The sequence below is a fragment of the Triturus cristatus genome, chromosome 10 (genome assembly GCF_964204655.1).
Source record: "Triturus cristatus chromosome 10, aTriCri1.1, whole genome shotgun sequence".
Lineage (NCBI taxonomy): Eukaryota > Metazoa > Chordata > Amphibia > Caudata > Salamandridae > Triturus > Triturus cristatus.
In genome coordinates this window covers 572,199,294-572,220,129 of record NC_140593.1, presented here as the reverse complement: position 1 = coordinate 572,220,129, position 20,836 = coordinate 572,199,294, and the positions used below count along the sequence as shown (strand labels likewise).

The following is a 20,836-nucleotide window of genomic DNA, read 5'->3' as shown; positions in this document are numbered from 1 at the left end:
TCCTCTGTTGTGTGAATCCATGGACTAGCCTCCTCCCTCCTGCCATGCATGGTTTGATGTGCTGCCACTGCCCTCAATTTAGTATGATGTACCAGTCCCCTCCTCCTGCCCTCCATTGCCCAATTCTATGCCCCATCATTGACCTCCTGCTTAAACTCTTTGCTTAGCTTGCTGCCCCTATTCTCCTTCCCCCTGCCCTCCGATGTCTTTGTGCATGCCCCTGCTCCATCCTTTTTGCCCACCATGTTCCATGGACCTGCCACTCCTATCTACTCTGAGTGTTCTGTTGAGCTGCCACTCCCCTCCCACCTGCCTAGCATTATCAGATGACTGTAACCTGTCCCTGCCACCTCCACCCTGCCTGTCCACATGCCATGCCCCTATGCTCTTCCTCCTGTCCTACATGGTCCATTGTACTGCCACACCCTTCTGCCCTCCCTGGTCTGTTGTGCTGCAACTGCTCCTCCTGCCTGCCCCGTGCGGTCTGTTGTGAGGCCCCTTCCCCTGAACTTTCTTGTCTGTGCACAGGTCCTGACCCTCCCTTCTATCCTCCATCGTCCTTTGTGCATGCCCCTGCACCCGCCTTCTTGCCCATCATAGCCATTGTGCTGCCACTAACCCTCCCACTTGCCATGCATGGTCTTCTGTGCTGACATGGCCCCTCCCACCTTCCCTGTGTGGTCAGTTAGCTGCCCCTGACCCCCTCCCACCTTCCCTCCATGGTCTGTGTGTATGCCATCACAGTCTCACTGTTGCTCTTCATGGTGTGTCTTGCTTCTAGTGCCCATCCTGCCTGACCTCCATGGCTATCTTGCTGCTCCTGCCCTGCCCCCTTGCCCCCAGCCCTCTGTTTACATGTGCAGACCCCTACTCCCTCCCTCCTGGCTTGTCTGTTCCATTGGAATGCCCCTGATCCGTCCCTCCTGCTCTTTATGGTCTGTTATGCTGCAGCTTTCTCTCCTGTCTGTCCATTATGGTCAGCTAGCTACCATTGCCTCTTGCCCCTCTGTTCTCTGTTGTCCATGTGCATGGTCCTGTCCCCTCCCTCTTGCTTTCTATGGATTGTTGTGCTGCACTCCCGTCCCGCATGCCCTGTGTGGTGTATTGTGCTGCTGCAAACCTTGATGCCTGCCCTGCAGGGTCAGTTTGGTGCACCTCTCCATGTCCCTCCTGTCCTCTGTTATCCAAGTCCATGTCCCTACCCCATTTCCTTTCATGATCCAATGTACCATACTTGCGAGCATTTTGAACTTGGTAAGAGGGAGATTTTGAAAAAAAACTGGGGTATTCCCCTTTGAGTTACATTGAAAAAGAGGAGATTGTAGACAGGAGACAGATCAAATAAAGCCCGTTTGAGCTTAAAAACATTGGACGTTTCCTGGCTGAATGGGGTCTGTTGGCATGTATGGTTGTACTACCATTGCCTCTTCCTTCTGCCCACAATGGTCTATTACATTGCCACAGCCTCTCTTGCAAGTCCTTTATTGTTGGTTTGTTGCCCCTGCCCCCCTTTCCACTGCCCTCCATAGTCTGTTGTGCTGCCACGGCCCTTCCTGTCTGCTCAGTGTGGTTAAATTGTTGCCTTTGCACCCTCCTACCTGCCTTCAATTTTCAGAGTCCGTGCCCCTGGCCTTTGCCTCTCAACAGTATCCTAATGAACAACTAGATTGCTTACATTCTATATTTATTACAAAAGTGTGGAACGCCTGACGTCATCTTGATGTAATCAAAACTGTAATACCTAGAGCATTTCCTTTAGAAATTATATATATGAGAGGGTCTTATTGGCATCAAAATTATGGTTAGTGCTCTAAAAGCCTAAAATAAGGACATATTTTCTGAGTTTTCAAATAGCGATAAAGAACTGTTAAATTATTTGTAATCTTTATGTTTTTTTATCCAGTTGATCACTTGATTAAATGTTGCACTTAGGGGAGAGGATGTGGTGTTACTTCCAGAACTGCAGACTTTGCAACTGGGGAACGAGGTTGGAGTTTCTGCTTCAGCTCGACATTGTGATTTTGGTCAAATCACTTAGTCTCCCCATGTCTACAACCAAAATGAATTTGTTCTTGTGTGATGTAACCAATGCTCATGTAAAGCACTCCAATACCTGACAAGTCTGCACTATAACACTGCAAAAACACAAAATAATAAGTGTTTTGCACACTTCTGTCATTGGGCTATATTTGGGCTACATCTGGGTGATTTTGAGCTACATTTGGGCTCTTTTGTCTCTGGTGGCCATCTTGGGAGACTTATTTGTTATGAAGTTTCCTAATTTCCTCATTTACTGCAGTCTCCTCAGTAGGAAATACTTTCAGTTTTTTACTTTGATTCCATCAAGAAGGCATTCAGATGTGTCACACATTTGCCATAAATTCAGAATGTTAGCACTCTTTTTGCTCATTAGATCACTGTAGTAAAGCTACTGCTCACCAGGGAAAACTGCTGCTGGTATTGAAAGTGCATGTTTCAGTCTGCATGTCAGAATTGTTTAATGAAATAGAAGAGGATTTGAGAAGTCACTCAAAATGTGCCCTAATTTTTCTTTCTGCAGCACTAATCATACTTTTTATGGCAAAATGAACCCCCTCATTTTGTTCCTTTTTAAATTAAATATTTTAAGAGTTACCACTTTAATCCAAGCAAGATGGCTTCAGGTGTGCCATACGTTTATCATAAGTAGGACTGTTGGCGCTCTAGTTGTTCTTTGGAACACTCTGGGAAGCTGCAGTAGAACACAAAGGAATCAACTGACAGTCTCTGCCCTTGTTGGATGTACATGTTTTACTGAGAATGTCAGACTTCATTCTCACATGACTGAGAAAGATAATGTGAATTTACAGAAAATAAGCTCTCCGTTTAGCTTATAGATCACCTTCCAAACCTCTGTGGGAAAAGCATGAGAAAATATTTTTCTCTCAATCATGATATCCTAGCAGAAGGCTTTTTCACATGGTGAAATCACCTTAGAACATACCACAATTCCTAAAATGAGTATGGTACCATCAACAAATGATTTATAATGTAACTAAAGTCTTAAAACCTTCTATTAACTGCAATGCTTTTTAATGAGGTGCTATCATGTATATTGGTCCCAAGATGGCTGCCAACACTTCTTGGATGAAGTGCTGACAGCCAATCAGATCTCAGGATGAGATGTGTGGTTAGGCTCCGCCCACATATATATATATATGATTCTACTTTTGATTTTCTCAGGAACTACTGAACAGATTGACACCAGACCTGCAAAAGGCACTTCCCTGAGCTGAGGACTACCTCGCTGCCAAATTTCAAGTAATTCTGTTCAGCCGTTCGGGCTGTACCTTGGACTAAAGATCCCTATGGAAAATTGCATGGGAAAAACGCGTTTTGGGACCCCCCTTTTTTCTCAGCCCCCGCTTGACGAATCCCCCCGAGACTTTCAGGGTAGGAGCGGAGCGGAGCGCCCCACCTATTTTGAAAATTTCGCGAGGATTCGTCAACTGGCGCCAAAGTTATTCCAAATAGAATGTTGCGGATTTCCTATGGAAACACGGTCCTAACTATAACTATCTACTGGCGACCGCCAGTAGATAATATATAGCAATCTGCATTGAAGAATGAGTGGATATATAAATATCTGGATCGAGGATTTAGTAGCAGTGTGATTGACTGTTTACTTGACTAATTTATACTGTCTCACTAAATATATTGGAAAGTGACTAAACTGTGTGAATATCTGTATCACTTTGTCAATTGTTGTGTAAACTGCTGCACCAGTTGGGTACTAGCTACGTGAAAGTCTATATTAGTTATTGATTAGTTAACTGAGTATTTGTATGGGAGAGTGAATGTGTGTGAGGTTCGGTGGGGTGTGTGTGACTGCCCAAAGATGTGTGAATAGTTGATTCAGTAGGTATATGAGGTTAAGACTGCATGTTATAACAGTTGTTTGGGTGAGTGAATATCTTTATGGGTGTGGTGATGAGCAAATATATCTCTCAATGGTACATGTCCAACAAACTAGAAAAATTAAATGCAGTGTATGTGACAGTTGTATATAAATAAGTATACATAAGACTCAGTGATTGTATGAGTGACTGTATGGATAACTGTATACTTGTAATAGTGATTTTATAACACACTGGGGGGTCGATTCCGATCCTGGAAAAATATTCCCCGTACGAATCGTATCCGGATTTTTTTACGTACGAATCGTACAAGTCCTGTACAAACTGGCAAGTACGATTCATATGTAAAAAACACCATACGAATCGCATTGGGAATATACCCCAACACGTCCTCGGGTCGGAAAAAGTGTCCGAAACATCCCCGGACGTTTTTACGTACAACTCGGTAAACCGACGTCCGAACGCGCATGTACGATCCGTCCAGTCCGTCCGAATCCACAACCGTATGGTAAAAACACCGTACGGAGCGAACCTCCACAGCAACCATGGAGACGTCCAAACATGTGCCCGCATACGCGCCGAACAACCCACCCATGTCCGCGACATCCCCCCAGCCCCCCCATGTCCGCGATGTCCCCCCAGCCCCCCGTATGTCCGCGACGTCCCCCCAGCCCCCCCGTATGTACAGTGCGGTCCCCCACCCCCGTATGTCCACGATGTCCCCCCAGCCCCCCCGTATGTACGGTGCAGACCCCCACCCCCGTATGTACGGTGCGAACCCCCACCCCACCCCCGTATGTACAGTGCGGACCCCCACCCCCGTATGTACGGTGTGGACCCCCATATGTATGGTGCGGACCCCCACCCCCGTATGTACGGTGCGGACCCCCAGCGCTACGCTACGTGGGGGTCCGCACCGTACATACGGGGGGTGGGGTGGGGGTCCACACCGTACATACGGGGGTGGGGTGGGGGTCCGCACCGTACATACGGGGGTGGGGGTCCGCACCATACATACGGGGGGGCTGGGGGGACATCGCGGACATACGGGGGGGCTGGGGGGACGTCGCGGACATACGGGGGGGCTGGGGGGGTGTCCGGCGCATACCGGGCCCCCTTTTCCTCATGCTTCGCGGCGTACTTAGCTTTACCGGCACTTTTTGTGTGCCGTAAAAATATAGCTGTCCGGAGTGCTGTCGGTACGAATCGTACTTGCTGGTATGTAAAAAGGTGCCTAACTCCGTCCGCATGTCGCGTACGCGCCGTCCCGGATCCCATTTGTATGTGTTTTTATGTCGGTCGGTGTTTTGTACGAATCGTACGGAAATGGTGTTTCCGTACGAATCGTACTTGCATGTTTGTATGGTGTTTTTACCGGGTACAAGTCGGACGGAGAATACGCCCCGACCGACGGTCCGTACCCGCTTTCTCCAGGATCGGAATCGACCCCTAAGTATGAGTTACTATCTATATGAAGGAATGAAGTGGTGTTTGTATAAGTGTGTAGTTGACTAAATGTAAGTATGATCCATTGTTTGCATAAGTGAGTAGGATGACTGCATAAGTGAATAGGATGTGTGCTGGTGTGTAATGTCGATATAGGTGTATAAGTATATTTGATAGTGTTCTATTGATCATTGACAGCATGCATGAGTGAATCTATAGGTAAGTGATTAGATGTGTGTGTAGATCTAGGAATCACTGAGTGGGTTTTTAGAAACTTGCATTGGTGAGTCAATGGATTCAAATATGGTACTCTGTATTTTACAGTGAATGATGAAAGGTTATACTAGTGTATGATGAGGTGTAGCTGATTGTCACGTGGATGATGTCATCAGTGATGTAATTTGAGATGTCATCAGTGATGTCATCAGTGATGTCACTGACCATATCATGAATGATGTAATATGTGACCTCATCAGCAGTGGATTGCGGGCGCGCGAGTTATAGTTAGCAGAACTAACTATAACAGAGGAATTTCAATGGTTTTGTACGAGTGAAATGTCCAGCTAACTATAACAGCCATGAAACCTATGGTTTTTTCAGTGAATTTCTAAGGTTTTTTAAATGCTAATTTTTAAATGTAATAATAGTTATATATATATATATATATATATTTTTTTTATACTGATTTTCTATAGTTTTTTAACTGTTTATTTTTACATATTTTATTTTTTAAATTACATTATAGATTTTTAATATAAATGGAAATAAAAATGTTTTTTAAAATATTGAAACTGAAATTTTGTTTTTTGTCAGGGTCACTGGATGAGTACTTGGGTACTGACTGAATGATTAGAGTACTGCAAGGAGAGTGCCTGGGTGAATTTTTAAGTGTTTGGGTTTTGGCGCAGTGAATGGATTAGTACATGGTGCTGAATGGGTCACTAGAGGAGTGCAAGGGGAGTGACAGGGTGTTTGCTGGAAGTGTATGGATACTGACTGGGGAATTGAAGGTGTGAAAGACAAGTTTGTAGGTGGTTACAGGACTGCATGCATAGTGGATCGGCGTTTGAAGCAGTCTATGTGCTAAGGCCTGGCTCAGTGCATGATTAGATTACTGCAAGGAGAGTGCCTGGGTGAATTTATAAGTGTTTGGGTTTTGGTGCAGTTTTTACAATTTTTTCAGATGGGTATTAGTGGTAACTGACTGACTAACCAGTCCTAGAGCCAGTGCTATGCTAAGAGACACTTAGAATACAGTTAAAACAACTACATACACTAGGGAACACTATGTGTTGGGGTACCCCTGTGATTAGAATGACCTCCTCTGTAAGCCCCTAGTACATAATAGGGCAGGGGGATTAAAACTACCTCTTAAAATGCGCCACAGAGCGCGTTTGCACACTGGTGAAGGGAGGTGATGAGGCCTGAGTTGACGTGTGCAAACACGCCCTGTGACCGTTTTAATTTGGGGGATAAAGTCCCCTTGAATCCTGAGTGTCCCTTGGGTCCAACTAGCCCACCAGGTATCTCCAGAGGTGTAAAAAGTGGCACGGCCTGGACCACCTCTATGCAACGCAGCGCAGTGGCGCTTACTGGAAGCACCTGGTGGACTAGTTGGCCCCCAGGGACCCTCAGGATTGAAGGGAAAATATTTCCCCATCTTAAAACCCGCCACAGGGCGTGTTTGCACACGTCACCTCAGGCCTCATCACCTCCCTTCACCACTGTGTAAACGTGCCCTGTGGCTGTTTTAATTTGGGATATTAAGTCCCCTTGAATCCTGAGTGTCCCTAGGGTCCAAGTAGCCCACTAGGTACCTCCAGTAAGTGCCACAGAGCTGCGTTGCAGAGAGGTGTAAAAAGGGGCATGGCCTGGGCCACATCTCTGAAACACAGCACAGTGGCGCTTACTGGAAGCACCTGGTGGGCTAGTTGGCCCCCTGGGGCTCTCAGGATTGAAAGGGAATTATTTCCTCAACTTAAAACGCGCCACAGGGCGTGTTTTCACACGTCACCTCAGGCCCCATCCCCTCATTCACCACTGTGTAAACGCGCCCTGTGGCATTTTAAGTTGGGAGATTAAGTCCCTTAGAATCCTAAGGGTCCCTAGGGTCAAACTAGCCCACTAGGTACCTCCAGTAAGCGCCGTTGCAGAGAGGTGTAAAAAGGGGCACGGCCTGCACCACCTCTCTGCAACGCAGCGCAGTGTCACTTACTGGAAACACCTGGTGGGCTAGTTGGCCCCCAGGGGCCCTCAGGATTGAAGGGGAAATAATTCCCCAATTTAAAACACGCCACAGGGCGTGTTTGCACACATCACCTCAGGCCCCGTCCCCTCCCTTCACCACTGTGTAAACGCGCCCTGTGTCCGTTCTAAGTTGGGAAATTAAGTCCCCTTGAATCCTAAGGGTCCCTAGGGTCAAACTAGCCCACTAGGTACCTCCAGTAAGAGCCACAGAGCTGCGTTGCAGAGAGGTGTAAAAAGGGGCATGGTCTCTGAACACCTGTCTACAACGCAGCTCCGTGGTGCATACTGGAGGTACCTGGTGGGCTAGTTGGCCCTCAGGGACCCCCAGTATTGAAAGAGAATTAATTCCCCTACTTACAACTCGCCACGGGCGCATTTGCACAATGGTGAAGGAACGGGGCGTGGCCTGAGGTGACTTGTCTGCAAACACGTCCTGTGGCGCATTTTAAGTTGGATAATTAATTCCTCCTCAATCCTGAGGGTCCCTGGGGGCCAACTAGTCCACCAGGTACCTCCAGTATGCGCCAGAGAGCTGCGTTGCAGAGAGGTGTTAAGAGGCCATGCCCCTTTTTACAATACTCTGCAACGCAGCTCCATGGCGCTTACAGAAGGTACCTGGTGGGCTAGTTGGCCCCCAGGGACCCTCAGGATTGAAGAGGTATTAATTCCTCAACTTAAAACATGCTACAGGGCGTGTTTGCACACATGTCACCTCAGGTCCCACCCCCTCCCTTCACCCCTGTGCAAACGCACCCTGTGGCACGTTTTAAGTTGGGGGATTAACTCACCTTGAATCCTGAGCGTCCCCGGGGCGCAACTAGCCCACCAGCTACCTCCATTAAGCGCCACAGAGCTGCGTTGCAGAGAGGTGTAAAAAGGGGAGTGGCCTCAGACCACCTGTCTGCAACGCAGCCCCCTGGCGCAAACTGGAGGTTCCTGGTGGGCTAGTTGGCACCCAGGGACCCCCAGTATTCAAGGGGAGTTCGCTGAAAGGAGGGGGCGTGGCCTGCGGCGCGATGCCGGTCTTTTAATTTTTTTACTTTTTAAGAAGGGGTGGCTCCCCTTCTTTTCCTAATATTCTTGGCCCTAGGGACCCCATCCCCCAGGGCCTGCCCCCTAATTTTTTTTTTTTTTTTTTAATAATTTGGAAGTGGGCCGCGTGGCCCCCCTCCTGAGGCCTTAATCGGCCCCAGGAACCCCATCCCCCGGGGCATGGCCTTTTTCTTGTTTATTATTTTTGGAGTGGGGCTGCGTTGCCCCCCTCCTCTGGCCACTTATGGCCCTGGGGACCCCATCCCCCGGGGCCGGACTTTCTTTTTTTTTAATTTTTGTTTTTAATTTTGGGGAGAGGGGCTGCGTGGCCCCCCTCCCGGGCCACTAAAAGCCCCGGGGACCCCATCCCCCTGGGCTGGCCCTCTCCATTGGGGGCCGTGGAGGGGTCCCCAATCCCCTCACGGTCCCGCCGGCTCCCCACCTCCTGCGGGAGCCGGCATTGCTTTTCCACATGGGAAGCTGCTAAGATGCAGCTCCCCGTGTGGAAAAGCAATTTGGCTTGAATTTTGAAAGAAAGAGCAGGTTTCCTGCTCTCTCTTTCAAAATCCAAACCAAGTTTGCTATGGCAGGGCAGGAGCCGCTAGGCTCCCGCCCTGCCATAGCAAACTACAGTGTTCCGGGGGTGGGCACCCCGGGACACTGCAATAGCCGGTCCTGGGGGGTGGCGGTCCCCAGGGCCACGACAAGGCTCCAGGAGGGGGGCCGTGCAGCCCCCCTCCCAACATTTCCAAAGCCCCAGGGGGTGGTGGTCTCCAGGGCTGGGGGTCCGTCACAGACCCCCAAATTTGAATATTTAGAGCCCCGGGGAGGTGGCGGTCCCCGGGGCGTGTGGGGGGGCTTGAGCTCCCCCGCATATATTAGCATAAAGCCCCCCCGCATATTTCAGAAAAGCCCCAGGGATGGCGGTCCTTGGGGCTGGGGGGCCCCTCTGGCCCCCCATCACTATAATATATTGCCCCAGGGACTTGGGGCCCCCCGGTGGCTAAATAGAAACAAAGCGCGGGAGAAGGCCGTTGCCAAAACGCGTCTGTTTGTTTGTGCAAGTGTTCTGTTTCAATAAATGTACAGAACCGTGGGTGCTGTCTTCCTTGGTGATGATCGGGAGTTGGAGGAGAATTGAAGATATATATATATATATATATATATATATATATATATATATATATATATATATATATAATCTACTGGCGGTCGCCAGTAGATAGTTATAGTTAGGACAAAGTTCCCATAGGAAATCTGAAAATTCTATTTTGAATAACTTTGGCGCCGGTTGACTTATCTTTGTGAAATTTTCAAAACTAATGGGGCGCTCCGCTCAGCTCCTACCCTGAAAGTCTCGGGGGAATTTGTCAAGCGGGGGCTGAGAAAAAAGGGGGGTCCCAAAACGCGTTTTCCCCATGCATTTTCCCATAGGACCTTTAGTCGAAGGTACAGCCCGAACGGCTGAACAGAATTACTTGAAATTTGGCAAAGAGGTAGTCCTCAGGTCAGGCATGTGCCTTTTGCTTAAATGGTGTAAATCCGTTCAGTAGTTCCTGAGAAAATCAAAAGTAAAATCACATATATATCTGGTCGGAGCCTAACCACACATCTCATCGTGAGATCTGATTGGCTGTCAGCACTTCATCCAAGAAGTGTTGGCAGCCATCTTGGGACCAATATACATGATAGCACCTCATTAAAAAGCATTGCAGTTAATAGAAGGTTTTAAGACTTTAGTTACATTATAAATCATTTGTTGATGGTACCATACTCATTTTAGGAATTGTGGTGTTCTAAGGTGATTTTACCATGTAAAAAAGCCTTCTGCTGTGATATCATGAATCATGTTTGAGAGAACTATTTTCTCATGCTTTTCCCACAGAGGTTTGGAAGGTGATCTATAAGCTAACTGAGCGCATATTTTCTGTAAATTCACATTCTCTTTCTCAGTCATGTGAGAATGAAGTCTGACATTCTCAGTAAAACATGTACATCCAACAAGGGCAGAGACTGTCAGTTGATTCCTTTGTGATCTACTGCAGCTTCGCAGAGTGTTCTAAAGAACAACTAGAGCGCTAACAGTCCTACTTATGATAAACGTATGGCACACCTGAAGCCATCTTGGTTGGAATAAAGTGGTAATTCTTAAAACATTTAATTTAAAAAGGAACAAAATGAGGGGGTTCATTTTGCCATAGAAAGTATGATTAGTGCTGCAGAAAGAAAAATTAGGGCACATTTTGACTTCTCAAATCCTCTTCTATGTCATAAAAATATTCTGACATGCAGACTGAAACATGCACTTTGAATACCAGCAGCAGACTTCCCTGGTGAGCAGTAGCTTTACTACAGTGATCTAATGAGCAACTAGAGTACTAACATTCAGAATTTATGGCAAATGTGTGACACATCTGAATGCCTTCTTGATGGAACCAAGTAAAAAACTGAAAGTATTTCCTACTGAGGAGACTGCAGTAAATGAGGAAATTAGGAAACTTCATAACAAATAAATCTCCCAAGATGGCCACCAGAGACAAAAGAGCCCAAATGTAGCCCAAATATCACCCAGATGTAGCCCAAGTATAGCCCAATGACAGAATGTCCCAGAGTGTTCTAACAAACAACTAGAGGGCTAACAGTCTTACTTATGACAAAAGTATGGCACACCTGAAGCCATCTTGATTGGAATAAAGTGGTAACACTTAAAACATTTAATTTACAAAGGAACAACATGAGGGGGTTCATTTTGCCATAGAAATTATGATTAGTTCTGCAGAAAGAATAATTAGGGCACATGTTGACTTCTCAAATCCTCTTCTATTTCATAAACAAATTCTGACATGCAGACTGAAACATGCACTTTGAATACCAGCAGCAGACTTCACTGTAGTAAAACTACTGCTCACCAGGGAAGTCTGCTGCTGGTATTCAAAGTGCATGTTTCAGTCTGCATGTCAGAATTTGTTTATGAAATAGAAGAGGATTTGAGAAGTCAAAATGTGCCCTAATTATTCTTTCTGCAGAACTAATCCTAATTTCTATGGCAAAATGAACCCCCTCATTTTGTTTCTTTGTAAATTAAATGTTTTAAGTGTTACCACTTTATTCCAATCAAGATGGCTTCAGGTGTGCCATACTTTTGTCATAAGTAAGACTGTTAGCCCTCTAGTTGTTCTTAAGAACACTCTGGGACATTCTGTCATTGGGCTATACTTGGGCTACATCTGGGTGATATTTGGGCTACATTTGGGCTCTTTTGTCTCTGGTGGCCGTCTTGGGAGATGTATTTGTTATGAAGTTTCCTAATTTCCTCATTTACTGCAGTCTCCCCAGTGGGAATACTTTCAGTTTTTTATTTTGGTTCCATCAAGAAGGCATTCAGATGTCACACATTTGCCATAAATTCTGAATGTTAGCACTCTAGTTGCTCATTAGATCACTGTAGTAAAACTACTGCTCACCAGGGATCTAATGAGCAACTAGAGTGCTAACATTCAGAATGTATGGCAAATGTGTGACACATTTGAATGCCTTCTTGATGGAACCAAAATAAAAAACTGAAAGTATTCCCACTGAGGAGACTGCAGTAAATGAGGAAATTAGGAAACTTCATAACAAATAAATCTCCCAAAATGGCCACCAGAGACAAAAGAGCCCAAATGTAGACCTAATATCACCCAGATGTAGCCCAAGTATAGCCCAATGACAGAATGTCCCAGAGTGTTCTAACAAACCACTAGAGCGCTAACAGTCTTACTTATGACAAAAGTATGGCACACCTGAAGCCATCTTGATTGGAATAAAGTGGTAACACTTAAAACATTTAATTTACAAAGGAACAAAATGAGGGGGTTCATTTTGCCATAGAAATTATGATTAGGTCTGCAGAAAGAAAAATTAGGGCACATTTTGACTTCTCAAATCCTCTTCTATTTCATAAACAAATTCTGACATGCAGACTGAAACATGCAATTTGAATACCAGCAGCAGACTTCCCTGGTGAGCAGTAGTTTTACTACAGTGATCTAATGAGCAACTAGAGTGCTAACATTCAGAATTTATGGCAAATGTGTGACACATCTGAATTCCTTCTTGATGGAACCAAAATAAAAAACTGAAAGTGTTCCCACTGAGGAGACTGCAGTAAATGAGGAAATTAGGAAACTTCATAACAAATAAATCTCCCAAGATGGCCACCAGAGACAAAAGAGCCTAAATGCAGCACAAATATCACCCAGATGTAGCCCACATGTAGCCCAATGACAGAAGTGTGCAAAACACTTATTTTTTGTGTATTTGCAGTTTTATATAGTGCAGACTTGTCAGGTATTGGAATGCTTTACATGAGTATTGGTTACATCACACAAGATCAAATTCATTTTGGTTGTAGACATGGGGAGATTAAGTGATTTGACAACAATCACAGAATGTTGAGCTGAAGCAGAAACTCCAACCTGGTTCCCAGTTGCAAAGTCTGCAGCTCTGGAAGTAACACCACATCCTCTCGCCAAGGTGCAACATTTAATCAAGTGGTCAACTGGATAAAAAAACATAAAGATTACAAATAATATAAAAGTTCTTTGTCGCTATTTGAAAACTCAGAAAATATGTCCTCATGTTAGTTTTTTAGGGGGGGGCGTGGCTAGCGCCCGCGAGCAATGGCGGCTTCCTCGTAGCTCTCCCGGGCAACGCGGTGAGGAGTGACCGCGACGAACCTCCCGGCGTCTATTCAGCATGAAGAAACTACGAATTATGCCTTCGGAAAGGCTGAGGCACGGCTGAGCTGTCTTTGCGACCTCATAATTGCCTGCAGTTGGTTCTTATCTTCGTCGAAGGTCATGAAGTGATTTCGCTCGCAGCGTCCGCCATTTTATCACAGCGCTGACGGAGCTTCGTTTTTCAGCGCGAAGATGCCTCAGGTACTGAACTTCTCGCTCAAATGGAAGTAGTGACTTTTTTTTTTCTTTTTCCATCTTGATAGCCTGTTGTACACCTTGCTGAGCCCTCTTCACTTCTGGGAGAGGTTTTGGCTCTATTTGGAGCCCTTTCCATGCAACTTGGAGCTTTGTTCCTTATGGCTCGCCCCTTTTCTTCATAAATTCGCTACATTTTGTGTGAGCATTATTTTGATGACTTTTTTGTTCTCTACTATACCGGATATGGCCAGGTCCTATGCAACATGTTTATATATGTGGAGTTCAATGTACCTGTGACCGCCATTTCGCTGATGCTTCTGATTGCGCCCCACTCTTCGCAGCCTTGCAGTGGTATAGAGTTTTTAACGAAGCTCTTTGTGGATTGTTGCTCCATTTAGCCCTGGCTCTTTCAACTTGATTGCCACAGTACTGATTTCTTCACGCTTTTGGATGTCGCTGTCTCTTTTTGCTGCAGTCCTTTTTTTCCTCATTTTGTCATTCTTATTTTTATTTTTACTATTCCATCTATGGGCAGATTATCTAAGGAGTTACGCAAGCCTTCCCCAACTCCACGTAAATTTCTTCTTCAAACGGGGTCTAGATATAGGTGTCTGGAGATGGATGACTCCTCCGACCCCTCGGCTAAAGGTTCTCCTTCTGCCTCAGCTCCGCATTCTAGTGGCGTCATTAAGGCTTCCACCAAAAGACTAAAAAAGGACCCTCCTTCTCCTCCCAAACAAACTTCATCAGTAACTATGGATATCCTTTTGGAAGAAATTAAGTCCTTGCGCCCTTTTATTGAAGACACAAAAACCACTCTTGAGGAAACTAAATCCACTCTACAGATGCTCTCCGACAAGTGGTCAAATGTTGATGGTCGTGTAACCCTTTTAGAACACCAAGTAGATACTCTTGCTTCCTCTGTTGCCAAGGTTGATCCATTATGTGTTCAAGTGTCTACACTCCACAAGCAAATTGAGAACTTGGAAAACAGAAGTAGGAGAAATAATCTCCGCATTTATGGCCTGGCGGAAAATTCAGAGGGATCTGATGCCTTAGCATTTTTTAAATCCTTCCTACCGAAGATTCTCCAGCTACCGGATACCACCTGTCTTAACATACAAAGAGCTCATCGTCTGGGTCCTCCTCCCACTGGTTTTTCTACCACTCAAGCAAAAAAGCCGAGAGGTGTTATACTCTATTTTTTGGAATACACCGATTTACTCACCGTCCTGTCTGCTGCCAGGGCACTTCCTCGTCTCACTTGGTCTGGTAATCGGCTTTTTTTCTCACAGGATTATGCAAAATCCACTGCAGATCGCCGTAAGGACTTTCTCTCACTTAGACCACAGCTCCGGTCTATGGGAGCGAGATATGGTCTTTTTCACCCATGCCTCTTCAAGGTGACTTTCAATAACAAGACTACTACTTATGATGACCCGCTGAAACTGAAGAGCTTTCTCTACTCTCACAACGCTACCAGTATGGATACTGCTGCTTCATCTAGTTCTTAATTTTTGATTGCATTTACCTGTTTCGTGTTATTGCCTCTGCACTTTGTTCCTGATTGACCTTTCATGATTGTTGCGTTTACACAGTTTTTCCAATTGCTTATCTCTTTGTCAATTGTATATCTTCTCTGTATTTAACATTTATTCTTTTTTCCCCTTCGTATAGATTTCTTCCTTCATATCACCATTCGCCTTCATGCCCCTGGAGTTCGTTGCGTCTGTCCTCCCTCCCCGCCTTCCCTTGGGAGCCTAAGACTCGTCGTTGTTCTATGTGGCCTCCACCCTCCTCTCGTCCTGTTTGTTCTCGATATTATGTAAGTTCATTAATCTTCCTCTTTTGTTTTATTGTTCTCTCCTTTGTCTGTCTTTCTTCTTTATGCTCTTTAGGTCTTTTTTTCTTCTTGTTCCAGTCCTTTCATTTTTCTTCGCTCTTGCTCTTGCTTATGCTACTGCCCCTTGCTTTTATTTCCTCTCTTTTTCCTCATCATGAAACTGGTTTTCACTGTATGACTCATTGCGTAAATATTTTTCTTTATCTTTGCTGTCTCCTATTAACATACACATATGCTTTTAATATCCTTTTTATTTTTTGTTTATTTTTACGCTTCTCCTTATTTACTATATTGTTATGTTCTTTTATCATTGATCAATGCCTTTGAAAATATTGTCTTGGAATGTCAGAGGTTTACATTCGCCAATTAAAAGACAGAGTGTTATCCCATTTGGCCAAACTTAATGCAGATATAGCGTGTCTGCAGGAATCACATCTATCGGAAGTTGAATCTGTTAAATTAAGAAGGGGTTGGGTGGGTGAGGTATATTTTTCTCCAGGTGATGGCAAACGTAATGGTGTTTTGATTTTATTTAAAAAATCTCTTCCAATCCAGTCAGTAACGCATACCGCTGATGCTTCAGGTAGATGGGTGTTAGTTAATTTTAATCTTGATAATGTTCCTATTTCCATTTTAAATGTGTACGCACCCACTTGTGGAGACGCCTCCTTCTGGTCCTCCTTAGCCCCGCTAATCACTCAACACTATGTTGATAACTTCATTCTAGTAGGTGATTGCAACGACGTTTTTGACCCCTTTTTGGACAGGCACTCAGCTACCGCTTACATCCCTCATAAATCACAAAAAAGTTTCACTCAACTCATTGCACAATTCAAATTTGCTGACGCCTGGAGACTCTGCAACCCCACCTCACGAGAATACTCTTTTTTCTCGCCCCCTCATCACACTCAGTCTCGACTAGATTACTTTTTTCTCTCACATCGTCTTACTCAGTCCCTTGTTTTTTCTGATATTGGCTCCATTTTAATTTCGGATCATGCTCCAGTCTCTATTACATTAGATGTATTGCAGAAGTCTACTCCCTTCAAAAAATGGCGGTTCAATAATGCTCTCCTCCTTGATGCACAATTTGTTTCTTCCTTCACATCCTTTTTTCATGAATATTTTTTGCTCAATCACACAGACGAAGTTCCATTCCCTGTAGTCTGGGATGCTTTCAAAGCGTCAGCCAGGGACTTCATTATCAATTATGTCTCTCATAAGCGGAAGAAAACCCAACACGACACTGATGTTATTCTTTCTAGGATCAAACATTTAGAGCACTTATATTATACCTCTAAATCAAAAGATCACCTAAACGACCTAATTTCTGCCAAACTTCAATTTAACAAAGATTCCACATTCAACGCCTCTAATTTTCTCTTAAAATCCAGCGCCAAGTTTTATGGTGGACAGAACAAGGCTGGTAAGCTGCTGGCTAATTATCTAAAGATCAGACATAATAAAGTTAATATTGAGTCTGTCTATGGTCGGGATGGCTTGCTAAAACATAATAATGAAGACATCTTACAAGAATTCTTACATTTTTATGAAACATTGTATTCCTCTGAAGCAACTTCGTCTGGACAATCCATTTCCCAATTTCTCTCCACCATTTCTAGTCCTTTTGATACCCCTCCAGACCTATCTTCCTTAGAATCTGATCTTACTCACAGAGATCTTCTTCAGGCTCTTCACGCTCTCAAACATGATAAAGCTCCTGGCCCAGATGGTTTTACTGTCGAGTTCTTTTCCCGTTTTTCAAATTTGCTAATCCCCAAATTGCACTTGCTTCTCTCTAACTTTCTTCTAACTGGCTCTGCCTCTTCCTCCTTCTCCGATGCTCTTATTTGTATTATCCCAAAACCGGGTAAAGATCCACAGTATTGTAAAAATTACCGCCCTATTTCTCTAGTAAACATCGACTACAAAATTTTCTCTAAGGCATTGGCATTGCGCCTAGAGTCTCTATTACCCGAGCTTTTAGGAAAAGAACAATCTGGCTTCGTTAAAGGCAGACTGTTATCGGACAACACCAGACTGTTTTTTGACATTCTCTCTAAGACTTCACATCACCCTCATTCCCTTGCAGCCATAGCTTTGGATGCGGAAAAAGCTTTTGACCGAGTTGAATGGCCCTATTTGTTTCAAACTCTGAAGTGGTTTGGTTTTGGACCAAAAATTTCTTCCTTGATTTCTTTTCTTTATTCTTGTCCTAGAGCTGCTATATCGGCTAATGGAGGTTTATCTTCTTATTTTTCATTAGGGAGAGGGGTTAGACAGGGTTGCCCACTCTCACCCTTTTTGTTTAATTTGGCCTTAGAACCCTTTCTTCTGCGAATACGTCAAAATGACAATATACATGGTTTCAGTTTTCATGATTCCAACATCAAAATGGCAGCTTATGCGGACGATGTCTTATTATTTATATCTCACCCAGTTACCTCTCTTCCAGCATTCTTAGACGAAGTTCATTCTTTCGCTCACGTATCGGGCTACAAACTAAATAAAGACAAATGCGAAATCCTACCACTCACTAAAGTGACTTTCAAGGATGACTTCTCGGCTTCAGGTTTCACTTGGAGCCCTAACTCTATTAAGTATCTAGGCCTTCATTTTCATTCCTCTCTTTCGGGTACGATCACCAAATCTATGGAAGAGTGTATACAAAAATTAACCACTCTTACTAGCAAATGGCATCCTCTCTACTTGTCATGGTGGGGACGATTAGACACAATAAAAATGATGCTCTCTCCCATTGTTTTATTCACTATATCCAACATACCTCTTGCTATTCCCTTAAAATATTTCAAGAAGATCAACTCTATTCTCTCTTCCTTCTTATGGGGTCATAAAAAATCCCGTATGTCTTTGTTTAAGTTAATGCGCTCTAAGAAGGAGGGCGGGGTGAATTTTCCAAACTTCACCTTGTACCATAAATCTTTCTTGTTACACCAAGTTTCCCATTGGATCAATGATGTCTCGTTATCATCTCCTCTCTGGTTGACCTTAGAACAGTCTTTTATTTCTCCTTTTTCATTCATGGAATACCTTATGTTCTCTCGTAGACCTCAATCTATTTCAACTCCTATTCTTAAATATACCTCCAAAATCTTTCCTTGTTTATCTGATTCAACCTTTTTTGACCAACCTATTTGGCATAATACGTCCATTTTAATCAACAACAAGCCAATTTTTTGGAAGCCTTGGAGAACACGTGGTCTTATTTGGGTGAGGCAACTATTTCACCATGCTCAGATAATTCCTTTTGATTTAGTTGCCACTTCTTTCAATCTTCCTCTCGCTTTTCGAACCAAATATTCATTGTTGTCACAAGCATTACAGCACGCCTACGAAGTCCATCTTGCTACACCTTCCTCATCAATCTCCACGTCGTCCGCTGCGCCCTCGCTGAATTCTTTACTCCATACTCAATCTAAAGCTTCAAAGATTTATGCTTTTCTTCACACTTTGTCCTACCCCCGTATTAAAACTAGTACAGAGGAACATTGGGAAAAAGATTTTGAAACCTCATGGCCCACTGTATTATGGGACAAACTGTGGTTGAAAATTCGCAGATCCTCCAGGGCAGCAAATACTACTCAAACATTATTTTTTATTTATAACCGTTTATTGTTCTCACCACTCACTCTCAGCACTCACTTCCCAGATACCTCTGACAAGTGTTGGTCCTGCTCTCTACCAGGTGCAGATCTTTTCCACATGCTTTTTGATTGTCACTATGTTCTTACTTTTTGGAAGCGGGTTTGGTCTCAAATTAATACGATTTTTTCCTCCATTCACCCCTTTTCTCTATCTCATATTTTTTTAGGAAGCCTATCTCCCATCTGGGAGCATTGCACTTACAACATTAGGATAATTGATTTGCTATTGGCTGTGGCATTTCAGCAAATCACCAAAAACTGGAAGGATTTCAGCAATTTATCTTATAAGGCTTGGTGGTACGCTGTTTGCTATAACCATAGACTAGATACTACTTTTGTCCATCCCTTAACCTTAGCTGTTAAGCGAAGAGAACTATGGAGCCCAGTTACAGACTTTTTTGACTCAAGTGCTTGTACGTCTCTGTCTTTAACCCCGATACAGCAAGAAGTTTCTAAACCTCCATGATTTCCTGTTCCTTCTAAACAAGGTACTTCTTTCTCGTTCTTTCTTTTTTTCTTCAACTTTGCTACTGATTATATTGTGTATTTCATATTCCTTTTCAATATTTTATTTCATGCCAATTGCCAGTTTTTGCTTCTATTTATTCTTAATCTCGAATGTTTCATAACATAGCATATGTTATTGTGATTACTTAAAATGCTATTTATCCATTTTTGCTTATTTTGTTTTCTTGTTTTATACCTTATTATGTAATGTTTGAGCATTTCTTATTTCAATAAAACTTTTCTGAACTTAAAAAATGTTAGTTTTTTAGAGCACTAACCATAATTTTGATGCAAATAAGACCCTCTCATATATGTAATTTCTAAAGGAAATACTCTAGGTATTACAGTTTTGAATACATCAAGATGACGTCAGGCGTTCCACACTTTTGTAATAAATATAGAATGTTAGCAATCTAGTTGTTCATTGGGATACTGTTGAGAGGCAGAGGCCAGGGGCACGGACTCTGAAAATTGAAGGCAGGTAGGAGAGTGCAGAGGCAACAATTTGACCACACTGGGCAGGCAGGAAGGGCAGTGGCAGCACAACAGACTATGGAGGGCAGTGGAAAGGGGGGCAGGGGCAACAAACCAACAATACAGGACTGGCAAGAGAGGCTGTGGCAATATAATAGACCATTGTGGGCAAAAGAAAGAGGCAGTGGTAGTACACCCATACATGCCAACAGACCCGTTTCAGCCAGGAAACGTCCAATGTTTTTAAGCTCAAATGGGCTTTATATGATCTGTCTCCTGTCTACAATCTCCTCTTTTTCAATGTAACTCAAAGGGGAAAATCAATACCCCAGTTTTTTTTCAAAATCTCCCTCTTACCAAGTTCAAAATGTTCGCAAGTATGCTACATTGAATCATGGTAGGCAGGAGGAATTGGGGTAGGGGCATGGACTCGGATAACAGAGGACAGGAGGGACATGGAGAGGTGCACCAAACTGACCCTACAGGGCAGGCATCAGGGTTTGCAGCAGCACAATACACCACACAGCGCATGCGGGACGGGAGTGCAGCACAACAATCCATAGAAAGCAATAGGGAGGGGACAGGACCATGCACATGGACAACAGAGAACAGATGGGAAAGAGGCAATGGTAGCTAGCTGACCATAATGGACAGACAGGGGAGAAAGCTGCAGCATAACAGACCATAAAGAGCAGGAGGTACGGATCAGGGGCATTACAATGGAACAGACAAGCCAGGAGGGAGGGAATAGGGGGTCTGCACATGGAAACAGAGGGCTGGGGGCAAGGTGGCAGGGCTGGAGCAGCA

General features: G+C 44.2%; 2 protein-coding genes across 4 annotated transcripts in view; one reads left to right on the top strand and one right to left on the bottom strand.

Annotated features, from left to right (window-relative positions):
* LOC146789752 (uncharacterized) overlaps positions 1–20,836 on the top strand; it is a 273,763-nt gene that overhangs the window by 100,078 nt on the left and 152,849 nt on the right. For all 3 annotated transcript variants that reach the window (XR_014970153.1, XR_014970152.1, XM_085632087.1), the window contains exons 5-6: positions 15,218–15,365; positions 19,491–19,536. The gene's annotated coding sequence lies outside the window, so the exon portion shown is untranslated. The remainder of the gene's footprint in view (positions 1–15,217; positions 15,366–19,490; positions 19,537–20,836) is intronic.
* Positions 1–20,836, bottom strand: part of LOC146789753 (multidrug resistance-associated protein 1-like) — a 621,679-nt gene that overhangs the window by 580,533 nt on the left and 20,310 nt on the right. The window lies entirely within an intron of this gene.